At 44.6% G+C, this 12,384-nt stretch overlaps 1 long non-coding RNA gene across 1 annotated transcript; it reads left to right on the top strand.

The window, feature by feature from the left end:
- The first annotated feature begins 1,582 nt into the window (after positions 1–1,582).
- Positions 1,583–3,219, top strand: LOC147652810 (uncharacterized). Its single transcript, XR_015287850.1, has 3 exons — positions 1,583–1,739; positions 1,861–1,986; positions 2,087–3,219. It is a non-coding gene; the product is annotated as an uncharacterized LOC147652810 (long non-coding RNA).
- The last annotated feature ends 9,165 nt before the right edge of the window (positions 3,220–12,384 follow it).

Raw genomic sequence — 12,384 nt, 5'->3', positions numbered from 1 at the left:
GCCTGGGGAGAATTGCTGCAGCTGATTCCCAAAAAATGGTATCAGGGTTGTCTGTCAGGATGAGGGAATGGGAATGGAAACCTCCAGAAAGGAGCTGCCAAAGGAAATCCTGGAATCTCCCGGGATATTGGGGATTGTGTCCAGATCATTGCCTGGAACTACTGGAATTATTCCACAGGTTTGTGTTTTGCATTTGATTCCTCACTTTCCATGGAGACCTGGAGCACAAGACCCTTTTTATGGAATTCTTTCACCCTTGAAGGTTTCAAAGGCTTCTCTGTCTTCCCTGTTCCCGGTGAGGTCACTGCTGGTGGCAGATCTTGGACAAGTCATGGAATCATGGAATGGTTTGGGGTGGAAGGGACCTTCAGTTTATCTCATCCCAGCCTTTTCCATGGGCAGGGGCACCTTCCTCCATCCCAGGTTGCTCCAAGCCCCGTTCAGCGACAAGCAAGGTTCCTAAACCCCTCCCCAGGCACAAACCCAAAACGCTGCTGAGTTTTGAATCTTCTTTATGCAAAAATAGGAATAAATAATTGAAAATTGCGACTTTGCTCATTTTATTTCTTCCACAGAAGCCAGGGTTTTAGGAACAGCAGAAGAATGAAGGGTGAAGAAAGAGTTCCACGGATGAGGAGAACCCCTGGATTTTCAGGAATTCCTCATTAGATGGGGGTTTCTGGCACTGGCTCCTCCCCAGGATGCGCATTCAAGACAGAATGATGGGAGTATAAAGATGTGGAATTATGGAATGATGAAGGTTGGAAAAGCCCTCCATGATTGAGTCCAGCGCTCCCCCAGCCCTGCCCAGGCCACCACAGCCCCACTCCCCAGGTGCCACATCCACAGGGATTTAAATCCTGGCAGTCCAGGGGAACCCAGCCCTGCCCTGGGCAGCTGTGCCAGGGCTGGAAAGAACTTTCCAGGAAGGAATTCTTCCTGATATCTCCCCTGAGCTCCCCTGGCCCAGCCTGAGGCCGTTCCCTTTCCTCCTGTCCCTGTTCCCTGGCAGCAGAGCCCGACCCCCCCGGCTGTCCCCTCCTGCCAGGGACTTGGAGCATTTCTTATTCCCATTTTTCCAACCTCCCTATTTCTCAAACAGACTCCAGTTTATGATCTCCAAGACCCTCCAGAACCAACAGCGCTGTTCCATGAGCACTATTGGTCTGGTACAAGCACGAGGCTGCCTTTCATCATGGAAAATGTCTCATCTCTCTCTGCTGAGTGCCATTTTTATCTCCCTAAATGTTTTATTTTGCAGCCTGGGCTGTTGCAGCCGATGGCAGAACAGCTGCTCAATTATTTCCTGCTGTCAGCAGCGATATGATGGGATCCAGGAACTGGACATAAAACAAAATCTGGACAATGCAGGACTTGGCTCATTTGTGTAGAGCACGCTAAGAACGAGCCCCAGCTGCGCTGAGCTGTTAATTTAAGTTATTTTAATGAAGAGGGGGAAGAAAGGACCTCAGGTACAGCACAAATGTGACAAAAAACCTCCCCCAGGTGATGCCAATGTTTGGTGGGCTCAGAGCTTCCAGCTGGAGCTTCACCCTGAGCTGCTCACAGCCTCAGCTGGCTCTGATTTGGCAATTTTGTTGGGCTTTTAGCTTCTTCCCTTCAAAATCCCACTTAAATTCCTTGGAAAAGGCCAAGCAGGACAGGTTGGGAAATGGGACAAGAGCAGGGCTGGCTGTGATGGGATCAGGACCAGCTTCTTGTCATCTCTGCCACATCAGGTTTGGTCTGGTGGTGTTTCTGTGCTTTTTTCCATATTTTTGCCAGTGTGTTCTTATCAGTCAGGAGCTAAAAAGTCTTTTAGGAATGAAAACGAAAACAGGACTTGGTTATCTTCTATAGTTTTCCTCATGGAAATTGTCAGGAGCTTGCAAAAAAAAACTCCTGAGCAAGGAAAGTCCTGGATTAAAAAAATTCTGGTGTGCTGCTTGTGCTTTTCAGCTGCTCTGAGCACAGAGATCTTCCCAGGTGGGTTTGAAAACATAAAGCTGCCTAAAAATCCTCTTTAAAAAAGAAAAAACCAAAACAAAACCAAACATGAAATACATTTTAATTTAAATTTTTGCAGTTTCCATCCACCGAAGTTTGGATCTGCATCTCACAGCCCCTCAGGAACATTTTTACCCCAGAATTTCCATGAGACTCCTCATTTCTCTCCATGAAGAAAAACATTTCCACCCTGGAGCATTAAAAAATAAAATTCATTAGCTCAGGCACCCATTAAATTATCAGTATTTTCTCTGCCTCAGTTAGTGATTATTAGGATTTTTGTGGGGAACCAGAAGCTTTTCCATTCCCCACTTCCCAGAATTCCCTGTCCATGCAGTTCCATTGCAATCTGGTTTTTGTGCCCCATTTGTCACCATGGGAACAACTTTGAGATCCCACACCTGGGCTGTGGCACTAATGAATAAATAAGGTGGAAAGAGCACTGATGATAAAAAAAACAACCCACATTCAAAAGCTCTGCAATCAGCAGAGATAACAACAGAAAAATGCAGGACGGGTAATAAATGAGAAAATTTTCATCTGGAAAACTCGGCTCAGGTTCCTGTGCATGAATCCAAGAGGAATTTTTGTGAGGAGAAAGAAGCTGCTGATCAGATCTTCATTTAAAGGCTGAATTCTCATAACATTTACCCAGTATCAGCTTCCAAATTCTCCCAGAGGAAAACACAAACCTGGAAATGACCACGAGTATAAATATTTTCCTTTCCCTGCTGCACTTTCCAAAAATAATTATTTTGTAATTATTTGCTGAAGTGAAAAGAAGCCAAGGAGGAGCCTCAGGCTAAAATGATTTCTTATCCCAAAGAAGTTTTATTAGGATCAGGTTTCTCCTGGTCGGGAATGTGTCCCTGATCATGGCAGGGGTTGGAACTGGGTGGGCTTGAGGCCCTTTTCAATCTTACTGGGATTTTAGGATTCCCTGCTCTCCCTCCAGCCTAGACCTGCTCCTTCCTCCTGTTATTCCAAAGTCCAGCATCCAGAGTAGGAACATGATTCCTCATTTTCCATAGGGAGTCAGCCACTTTTCCCACCTCTCCTTAGGGATAAAGACTTTAAATCAAAATTTGAATCCAGAAGTTAGGCAGGATGAACCATGAACTAGAACACTTGGCTGCCATGGCAAACTCCAAATGATGTCCCTTGGGAAGGGCCCCGGATTTCAGGAAAACATTGATGTCAACAATTCCAAAACTCAGAGGTGCTGAAGCAGGGACGAGGAGAGCAAAAGCAGCTCCCAAGATTGGGAATAGGCACTGAGAATACGATGAAATTCTGTCTTCCCTGTGATTCATTAACAGTTGGTGTTAAAGAAAATTGGGATTCCAGGAGCTCCCACTGTCCCAGGCTGCTCCAGCCCCAATTCCCAGCCTGGCCTTGGGCACTGCCAGGGATCCAGGCAGCCACAGCAAATCTGGCAATTCCAGCCCAGCCAGGAATTCCCAGTCTCCCATCCATCATCCATCCATCCATCCATCCATCCATCCATCCATCCATCCATCATCCATCCATCATCCATCCATCCATAGATCCATCCATCCATCCATCCATCCATCCATCCATCATCCATCCATCATCCATCCATCCATCATCCATTCATCCATCATCCATCCATCCATCTATCCATCCATCTATCCATCCCTGCCCTCTGGCTGTGGAAGCCATTCCCTGTGTCCTGTCCCTCCATCCCTTGTCCCCAGAGCTTTCTCTTCTCCAACATTTGGAATATCTCTCTATCCATACTGCAAGGAAGCAGTGATCCCTCACGGATTTTCACTTTTCCATGCTTTTTGGATGAAGGAAGGAACAGGAATGACCTTCAGCTCTTGTAGGGAAAAGCACTTCCCTCAAATATTTAAACAGCAAGCGGATGTTGAATTATCAGTGCTGGACAGAGGGAATTCTGCAATCCACAGGCAATTCTATCAATCAAATATGCAAATATCCATATTTTATACTTCCCTTTAAAGAACCCAGCCTTGGATCCTCCTGGGAATCCTATCACTGAGAGAAGAAATGGGACTTTAGTTCCTCTTACTTTACACTTAATTTCTTCTCAAAACCTCTGATTTTTTTTTCCTGAGGGTTCATTGTTCTTGTATTTCTTGTGGATTTTTTTCCCCCTCTTCCACAGAGACTCTCTGCCAGAGCCTTGTTCCCAGCTCCCCTGACAAGCGCCCTTGGATAAAGGAATTTGTGGTTTTAACTGGAAAGGCAAATAAAAAATTCATTATTTCACTTCTTAACCCCTTCCTCACCCTTCAATTCATTTCCTCCTCCTTAACAAGTGGTCCCACAGAAATCCAGGAATTTTTAATTGCCAGGAATTTTTAATAACTCTAATTTGGTGTAAAAATCTGTCGGTGATGCAAGTGAAGGCTTGGAATTTCCAGGGATTTGGGGTGAGAGGAGCGTTCCCATCTCTCAAATATCCTGGCATGGATCTTGGGAAGGTCCCACTCCCTAAATTGCCTGGAAGGGACCAGCTGAGCCCTTTTGTCCATGAACTTTGAGGGCAGAATCTGGCTCTTCCCAATTTTTTTTCAGATTAAGCGGTTAAGAAACAGGAAAAACACCTTGATTTCTTCCCTGTTTTAATTTCATGGCGTATTTTTTTTCAAGGAATCATTTTTCCTTACGCTTCTAAATTATGTTTTTGGCATTAATTTTTGCAGCTTCAGTACATCAGAAATCAAAACTTTCCACTCTTCACAACAGCAAATTCATCTAAATTAAATTTATGTGGAAAAAAAAAAAGAGGAATTATTCTGATCAAAATAATAGACTTTAAGTAGAAACCTTGATGCCAAAGATATTTTAGGTTGCAAAACGATTTCTTTTCATTATTTACAGCTGAGCCATGAGTTCGAGTTGCATAAATTTCCCCCAATATGAGTTTATAGAACATCCATCACAGCAGAAAAGATAAAATCAACTCATTTGACCATTATTAAAATGTGAATTATAAGCAATCCCGTCTCTCTTTTTATTGCAGTTCTTTTGTATTTCTTAAGCCACACGGAATTTAATAAATCTCTGCAGGACTTAATAAAGAGCAGGAGATTTATGCAGGTGCTGAGATATTCATTGAGTCCCCGCCGCCCGTGGAATTGATTTCCATGGATTCCTCACCGCTTTCTGTATTTATGGAATTCTCCCAGTGCTTCCCAGAGCACGTCCAGGGGATGTTCTGGTTGTGCTGGTGTGATGTCCATCAGGTGGATCATGGAATTATGGAATCCTTTGGGTTGGAGGGGGTTTAAATTCCATCCAGTGCCACCCCAGCCTCCCGCTGTCCCAGGCTGCTCCAAACCCCAGGGTCCAACCTGGCCTTGGGACAGCCACAGCTGCTCTGGGAATTCCATCCCAGCCAGGAATTGTTTATTTGTTACCTCTTTCCCTTCCCTATCTCATAATTAAATCCTGTGTTTCCATAAAAAAATCCAAGCCACAATCACCACAGCCTCAATTATTGCAGAACTCTTCCCTATTATTTCCATTCCCAGCTTTAAAGGTGAAAGGAAAAGCGGGATTGAGAAGAAGGATCCACAAGGTCATTTGTCACCAGGCCTAATTAGTTTGTTCTCCATCTTAACACCTGGAAAACCATTAAAAATCATTTTGAAATCAGCTTTGTTAAGTAAAATATGAGCTGGAGGGGGGTAAAAGCCACCTAAGCGCCAGGAAAATTTCCCTTTTCATCCCTGCAGCCTTCTTCCTTTGAAAATACTTGGGAAAAAAATGCACAGGGAACTGCAAAAAAAAAATAAAAAATAGGAATATTAAAATTAGACTGACCCTGAGACCAGGCTGGCCATTGAACCACTCCTAAAATTCAGCTCCCTCCTGATTCCCTGCTTGTGGCAGCTACAAAGGATCAGCTTTTTTGAGGTAATGGGGTTTTTTTCCCAGGCATTTCATTCCAGCTGAATGAAAAATTGTTTCTCCAGCACTGAAATTATCTCTGGGAATTTCACCCTTCTCCAAATATCAAAGATGAGCTTATTGAGATATTTGTTTTCAGGTCATTGAGAACTGAAATGGAAGATTTTGATTTTTATTTTTCAGCCCGGTCATGAGCTCTGCACCATTTCTGCTCCATGTGATTCCCAAAGTCCCACCAAATTCCCTTTTTTTCCCTGTTCTCCTTGCAGCAGAGCCGGTTTTCTCTGCCAGTTCCCAGCTCTGCTGAGGGCAGCTGGAGAGGGATTCCTGCCTGCCTGGAATGCTGATCCCATCCTCATGGGGGTTGATTAACGTACAAAAAAATTCAAATTTCTGAAGTCAGCTCCAGCAAAGCCCTCGCTCTGCACCTAAGATGAGTGAGCAGAACCTGGAGCCAATTCCTGGCTGAGGTTCCTCAGGAAAACTCCAGGCAAAAATAACCAAAATTAAGAAAATTTGGGAAGTTTAAGAGCAGAAAAGCTCTGGGGTTTTGCCTCTGGACCACCCAAAGCCCTGTGGCTCCTTGTACTCACTCCAAGCCTGGAATCCAGCCTGGAGACTCCGTAAATTCCAGGTTGGTTTTATCCAGCCTCTGCTTAAGCACCACTCAACCACTCATCCCCACCCTGCAGCTTCTGGTGTTCCAGCTGAAGGGGCTTTTTCAGGAATCTACCTGGGATTGGGTGAGGGAGATAGATGGACACCAACCAGGGCTGGAGCCAAGAGCTGACTTGGGAATTCCTTGGGAATTCCCTGGGAATTCGTGCCTTGTTGAGGCTTTTCTCAGGATCTCCTCACCTCCACGGAGAGCCCGTGGTGCTCCCAAGTCCTCACCCCGAGCCTGTTATCCCTGGAGCTGGCGGGGATCCCAGCGTCGCCTCCAGCTGTAAATTCCTGGGATTGGCTCCCGTGTGCTGCATCCCTGTGAGAAATGAACTTTCAAATAAAGGAGGAATGCAGTCCCATAAATCTGCTGAGGGAAGGGAGAGGGATCTGCTCCACACGTGCTTTGGCTGTGGAATAACCAGCACAGCCCCAGAGCTCCTCTTCCGAGGAAAAAGCAGCCAAAAAAAAAGATGGGAGGAGGGGCAAAGCTTCCAAAGGTGTTTTTCCATCTTGGTGCTGAGCGATCAGACAATCGTCAAGGTTGGAAAAGTCCTCCAGGATCATCAAATCCAACCTTTGGTCAATCCCACCCCTAATCCATATTGGTAAGTGCCACATCCACTCGGCTTTTTTGGGTTGCTCAGAGGGAACTGCCTTAATTCCTGCATTATTTCCTTCATTCTGTTTATTCTTTCATTTTCTGCTCATTTATTATGAATTATTCTTGTGCCCTGAAGTTGATTTTTTAGGAATTCATCCTTGCTGGAATTGCTTTGCTTCGCTTCCCCAGCTTCCAGCCCACCTGAATTGCCTTTTTAGTTCCTGGCTTCACTTTTAGCTCCAGTTTTTCACCTGGATCCTCCCCAAGTTCCTCAGCACAAGGATTCCAATGCTCTGAATCCTCATTATCCAGCTGAGCTGGAAAGGCAGAAGGCTTATTCCCGTATTCACTGAGTATCTCCAGGAGAAAAATGTGGTTTCAGATGGCCAGCCAAGAATTCCAGCTTCTTCCCTGACCTGAGTGTTCCCTTTGTGCCGTGCTGTCTTTATCCCTCTTTTTGGGGAGGGAGGGATGGATGGATGATGGATGGATGGATGGATGGATGGATGGATGGATGGATGGATGGATGATGGATGATTGATGGATGATGGATGGATGATGGATGGATGGATGGATCCATGGAGGGATGATGGATGGATGGATCCATGGATGGATGGATGGATGGATGATGGATGATGGATGGATGATGGATGGATGGATGGATGATGGATGGATGGATGATGAATGGATGGATGGATGGATGGATAGATGGATGGATGGATGGGTGGATGGATGATGGATGGATGGATGGATGGATGGATGGATGATGGATGGATGGATGGATGGATGGATGGATGGATGATGGATGGATGGATGGATGGATGATGGATGGATGGATGGATGGATTGATGGATGGATCCATCCCAAAAAACCCTTTCCTGGAGGTGACGCAGCTCCCCTGGGCAGGGCACAGAGCTCACAAGGAGATTTCAGGGGCAATTTTGCCTTTCCTGTCTAAAACTGTTTGGAAAATGGTTCAGCTGTTCCTACCTGGGATAAATGTCCACAATCCATCAATTTCCTTGTGTTTTTAAAGCAGGAATTGCTGCATTTCTTGTGTGAGTCCAAACAAGGCCAGGGGGAAATTGTTTTGGGGGGTTTGGTTTCCTCCTTGCACAGAGGAGGAATTACAACTTTATTATTTTTCACTCGCACATAGGAATTGCAATTTCTTAATTAATATTTTTATTTTAAATTATTATTTTAATTATTTTAATAATTAATCATTTAAATATTTAAAATAATTATTAATTTTTTTTTCTTGTTGACTTGAATAATTTGTAAGATTCCCACTGAAGCCAACACAGTGATCAGCTGGGGTGCTTCCCTAAGAACTGGAAATTCCCACAAATTTTCCAAGCTCTTGATCTGATCCTTGGCCATCTGGAGGTTTGGGCTGGCCTGGACTCACTGCTCAGCTTCCAGCACAGGTCAGGATTCTTTAGGTGGTGGTGGTTGCTGAATTCATCAGGAAAATGTGTTTTAATTAGAAATAATTGGGGTTTAAATATGTTAAAATTTATTAAAACCAAGCAAATAAAACCATCAACACCACCAAAACCATTTAAAACCCGTTGGTACCTAAATTATGAAAGTCACAATTAAAATAATTAGGGTTAGTTTGGAAAGTGGAGTCCAATGAACTTGGTTTTCTTCTTTAATTAGCTCGATTTAATTATCTTCTACAGCATCCAGCAAAAAAAGAAAATGGTACAAAGACAGAAATTATTAAAAAATCTCACTATCTCTGATTTAATTTTAGACTCGGTCTAAGGTTGAACAAGAAGGTTTAGTCCACTGTACCCAGAATTACCAACAGGGGTTGGACTGGGAAGTCTTTGTGGTTTAATTCCAATGAAACCTCTTCCCATTTTCCCAGGGTCTGCATTGTCCCAGCACAGCAGCACTGGAATAATTCCTCACTTTTGCCCAGCAGTGGGAATTACTCTGAAATAGAAATAATCTTCAGCTTGTTCCCATGCTCCTGCTGTTTCCAAGATGGAAATACCCAGGGAAGCGATTTCCAGTGAGAGAACACTTTTTAATTAAAATTAAAATATTGGGTTTGGAAGCCTGGGGCATCAGCTGAGTTTTGAAACTCAGAGAGGGAAATCTTGGGTTTGGGTTTAGTGACATCTCCAGTGTGGCACAATATGGTGAAAATATCCCAGAGATCCAGCAGGAATCGGGAATTCTCCACTCAATTAGAATGAGCTCATTCAAGGCAGAACGTAAATCAGGTTTTTCAAATAAATATTTCCACATTTTATAGATTTCTTTTTTAATATTTGCATCAGAATTGTCAAACTTTCAAAGCTCTGTTTTCTTTATTTTTGGAAATTTACCCCCCAGGCTTCCTGAGATTTTTCCTGCTGCTACAAAAGTCTCAATTTGGTCTTTCGCGAACATTTTATAACTTCCCAGGTGTTGTCCCATCCCTGGAAAGTGCCCCAGGCCAGGCTGGACATTGGGGCTGGAGCAGCCTGGGACAGTGGGAGGTGTCCCTGCCATGGAATGGGATGGGATTTAAGGTTTTTCCAACCCAATCCAATCTGGAATTCCATGATATGCAGCTACACAGGGAAAAAAAAAAAACAAAACTGAAGGACTTTGGTTTATTGAAATGTAATTTTCTGTCTGTCAAAACAGATTTATGACGGATTCCCTGTGACAGTTTTGCCCGTGATTTATTCCAGACCAGGCAGTTTGTAAATTCCAGGATTTTCTTGGGAAGCACAGCTCCTGTCCTGTGCTGCTTAGGCTGAGCCCAGGACCTGCCTCCTTTCTACATCAATGCCATAAATATATATTTTAAAAAATAAATTAATACACATTTTTTAAAATTAAATATTCCCAGCTTTAGCTTTGTGGAAAAATTCCATGCTCAGCATGGCTGGGAGGTTGGAGGTTCCATTCCCAGGGATCTGAGGGAATACAGTTAATCCATGAGCTGAGGAGAGCCCTAGCAGCTCCCAAGGATCAATTACATTTATTTCCAAGTGTTTAGAGAGCATCATTTGCATTTGGAAAGGTAATGAACAAACTATTGAATTTTAATTAGCATTTTCAGGCTCTTTGGGGAGAAAATCCATGGATATTTCCAGGGGAAACATTGGAGGCAAAATTCTGACTCGTTTTTGATGTTCTGCCATTCCTGAAACCACCTCCAAAGCAGAGTTTTCCATAAACTTCCCACTGCTGGGAGTTATTCCAGCAGCCCAAGAGCGGCTCCATTGTTCTCTGAATTCTTTTGTCATTTTACATTCCTGGGAACTGCTGAGAAGGAAAATGGAATAAATAAAAAGCCCAATTTTCCGGGATGAAACCACAGCTTCAGCTGGGAAAAGGATTTTTTTTCATTTTTTATTTTTTATTTTTTCCCCCTGCAGATGATAACAACGTTTGGATAAATAGAGCGGCGTTTTCTCTGGAATAAATAATTGTGCTAAATGTCCATGTAAATGTTTGAGATGGGGAAAATACACAATGTGAGATAAGGAATAGCGGGAGTCAGAGCGCTCACGGAATGTGGGATTGCTGTTCATTCCCTGGAAATGTCTTTTTGGGTAAGAAAGGGAGGGAAAACACTCCACAAATATTTTAACCAGACCTCAATAAAGCCTCAGCCAGGTGTTTGTGTCCCTGGAAAATTGGAATGGCTCCGTTTAATGGGATGTTGGAAATGTTTCTGTAGGGTTGAGACATCCAGATTCCTTAACTGGGGCTCTTTCCATCCCGTTATATCTTTATATCCCGGTTTTTAGCCGCCTTGCCCTTTGGAATTGTCCCTTTCCGTGTTTTCTGTAGGATCCTTCAGCTCCTGGAAGGCCACACTGAGCTCACCCCAAAGCTTCTCCTCTCCAGGTGAATATTCCCAGCTCTCCCAGCCTTTCCCACAGCAGTGCTGCTCCGTCCCTCTGCCCTGTCCTGGTGAGATCCTCCCTCCAGCCACTTACATCTTGGAGTGTTCCTGGTTTTTAGCTCTCCTGCCTTTGGGAATTGTCTGTCTCCATCTTTCCTGTGGCCCCAAAGCTTCTCCTCTCCAGGTGAACATTCCCAGCTCTTCCAGCCTTTCCTCCCAGCAGAGCTGCTCCATCCCTCGCATCCCTCTGGACTCATCCAGCAGCTCCAGCTCCTTCCTGTGCTTGGCCCCGGAGCTGGGTGCAGAATTCCAGAGGGGATCTCACCAAAGTAAGGCAGAGGGGCAGAATCCCTGAAGTTTTTTAATTCCTGTATTGAAATCCCACCCTGCTCCAGCCTCCTCATTCCCATATCCCATTCCTCAGCTCCCTCACGCTGCTCCAAATAAATCCCACAGTGCTCCAAGGCAGCATCCACCCCGGAAAAGAGCTGGAATTGTGCAACCAGGCTGGATAATGCTGCTGTGCAGAAATTCCCATCAGTGGGAGAGACAAGGAAAGGAAGATTTGTGATTCCAGCTCCTTTTTCAGTCCTGGAAGGCACTGGGACGTCGCAGAGAGCGGGAATGACGTTCCTGCTCCCGGTGCTTGCCTGACAATTCTGGATTTATTTTATATTTGCTGTTCCCAGGCAAATATTCCATGGCTGACTGAGACTTCTCCCTTGGGAAACTCCTCCCCACCCTCCCAGCCAGGAATTCCCAGTTCCCAATCTCCCATCCATCCCTGCCCTCTGGCACTGGGAACCATTCCCTGTGTCCTGTCCCTCCATCCCTTGTCCCCAGCCCCTCTCCAGCTCTCCTGGAGCCCCTTCAGGCCCTGCAAGGAGAAATCTGAAACTTTGGGAATGCTGCCCCTTTTATCCCTAATTTAGGACAGAAAGTCACTCTACTTTTCCCAGGACAGAATCCACCAGGATATTTTTAATCCTATTTCCACTTCCTGAATTTTTTCCATCTCTTTTTCCTCACCAAACCCCCACAGACTCCATTCTGAGCAGTGATGACATCACGGTGATGTCAGAATCTCCAAATACATTAAACAATCCCTGATGGATCCTGCAGGAGACCTGGCCTGACACCCTGGGACCTGGAAAAGGCCATTCCCAGGAATTCCTGTTTAGGATTGACTTGGCTGTTTCACAGTTCTGTTTTCTTTGTGCCACCGGGCAAAATCCCACTAGAAACCATTTTTTCCGAGTTTGAAATAAACCCCTGAAAAGCCAAAATTTGCCAATATTGTTTCCATAGTTTCCCCTGGAATATATTCCTCCAATTTTCTTACACA

This window comes from Cyanistes caeruleus, chromosome 6, assembly GCF_971803275.1.
Source record: "Cyanistes caeruleus chromosome 6, bCyaCae1.hap1.1, whole genome shotgun sequence".
Classification (NCBI taxonomy): domain Eukaryota; kingdom Metazoa; phylum Chordata; class Aves; order Passeriformes; family Paridae; genus Cyanistes; species Cyanistes caeruleus.
Note: the sequence above shows the minus strand (reverse complement) of the source record. Positions and strands in the feature narration are given on the sequence as shown.